Source organism: Otolemur garnettii, unplaced genomic scaffold (genome assembly GCF_000181295.1).
Source record: "Otolemur garnettii isolate 467f Iridium unplaced genomic scaffold, OtoGar3 scaffold00210, whole genome shotgun sequence".
In the NCBI taxonomy this organism is placed as follows: Eukaryota; Metazoa; Chordata; class Mammalia; order Primates; family Galagidae; genus Otolemur; species Otolemur garnettii.
Window position 1 is genome coordinate 1,203,614 of NW_003852605.1, and position 2,130 is coordinate 1,205,743.

At 44.5% G+C, this 2,130-nt stretch overlaps 1 pseudogene across 1 annotated transcript; it reads right to left on the bottom strand.

The window, feature by feature from the left end:
• Positions 1-390: 390 nt before the first annotated feature.
• Positions 391-2,033, bottom strand: LOC100956875 (annotated as a pseudogene). The gene has a single exon (XR_001161777.1). The product of XR_001161777.1 is annotated as a trifunctional enzyme subunit beta, mitochondrial pseudogene (transcript).
• Between the last annotated feature and the right edge of the window lie 97 nt (positions 2,034-2,130).

Sequence of the window (2,130 nt, forward strand, 5' to 3'; positions counted from 1 at the left end):
TCAAACATACGTCTCCACTTTATTAAGGTTGACCACCATGATATTTACGTATCTAAGCATGTAGTACACATTTCAGTGACATTTAGATTCTGAATAATTTTTCCATAATTGTTAATTTAGGCACATTGGTTTGTATCTTATAGAAAACACTGATCTTTACGACACAGATAGGAACAGGTGTAATATGCAAAAGTTACAAAGATGATTCCAAATCTCAGCTGATCTCTTTCCTAACTGCAACCACTCATTTAGTCTTTACTGACAATAGAGACCAAAATCAACTATTTACACATACCTGTATGAGATTCTGTATCTGTATGACATAGAAATCCCTGAAAGAGCAGTAAGCAGTGATTACTAAAGAGCTTAGAATACTGGCAAGGCTTAATTTGCAAAGTATTCAACAGAAGGCCACAGAACTGTTTTCCTAAGAGGAGCTAGGAACTACAGATGTCACTTAGTAATGCATTGAAATGGCATTGCCTAGTATGAGTGTTGCACAGAAACTTCAGGTCACCTCTTCTGGATCTGTTATTTTGGATACGCCTCCACTATCATAGCATGGCCCTGCCCTCCGGCTGCACAGGCAGCCACTAAGCCGTACTGGCCTCCTTCCTTCCGTAATCTGTTGGCAGCTGCCATGACCAACCGACAGCCAGTGGCTCCAAACGGGTGTCCCAGGGACAAAGATCCACCCCAGTTATTGAACTTCTCCAACGGAGGCAATCCAACCTTGGTTTTTCTACCCATGTAGTTTTGTGCAAACCAATCAGAATCCATGGCTTTAAAATTAGCCAAAATTTGACCTGAGAAAGCTTCATGAAATTCAAAAGCATCAATATCATTCATGGTTAATCCTGCCTTTTCTAGAACTTTTGGAGTAGCATATGTTGGTCCAAGTAAAAGTTGATCTTTTGGATCCTGAGATACATATACAAAATCCCTCAAATATGCCTTCGGTTTATAGCCCATAGCCAGAGCTTTTTCCTCTGCCATAATCAGCATTGCAGATGCACCATCAGTCAGGAAAGAAGAATTTGCAGCTGTCACTGTGCCATAGGGCTTGATGAATGCAGGTTTTAATTTGGCCATCTGCTCCAGTGAGGAAGGACGGATGCCATTATCTTTCGTAACTGTATCTTTTCCTGGCACTTTGAAAGCTATAACATCAGAAAGGAGTCCCTCATCCTGTGCCTTCTTGGCCAGACTATGAGAGCGCAGTGCATATTCATCCTGTTCCAGGCGAGAAACAGAGAAGGCAGCAGCCAGTCGGTCTGCAGAGTGGCCCATGGTCTCACTGGTAGAGAACTCAGCCACTGCAGGGAGCTCAGGTGAGAGAAAATTCAGTCTGAATTTAGAGAGTAAAGACAGTCGCTGGCCCAGAGTCTTGGCCTTATTGAGATCAAGCATCATTTTCCTCATTTTCCTTGAATGACGAATAGGGACATCAGACATTAACTCTACACCACCTGCCACAATCACATCACACTGGCCAGAAGCAATCAAGCCAACACCTGTGGTCATGGCTTGGTTGGCAGAGATACAAGCCATGGTTACAGTGTGAGCGGGAGTCTTGTCAGAGAAGCCAGCTCCGAGGGCAGCCTCTCTAGCTACGTTGCTTGTTTTCACTTCTTGAATAACTGTGCCAAAGATGATATAATCAACAATATCCTTTGGGACACTGGTCTGATTCAACAGCCCCGTTAGTGCTGCTCTAGCCAAATCATGTGGCATCAGGTCTTTGTACGAAGTGCCTGACAGCAAAAATGGAGTCCGGACACCGTCCACCACCACTATATTCCTTACATTGGGTTTGGCTAAGGTCTTCTTTGATTTGGTCTGGCCAGCTGGGGCAGCTCGAAGCTGGGAGGAACAGCTCAGACTTCTTACAGGTAATCTGAGGGTCCATTTTGATGCATTAGGAAGATTTTTTAAAGTGTAAGTCAAGATAGTAGTCATTCTGAAATCGTTTCACCTTAGCTCACGTCCGCACTCGCTCCCACTCTGAGCAAGGTTCAGCCCCAAGCGCCAAGTCCCTACTTCCTGATTCTGCCACTGCCCAATGTCCTCTCCTTTCTTTCTGAACCTGCCCCTGATACCTCTTTTCCCTCCAAAGTTGGGACAGGAACC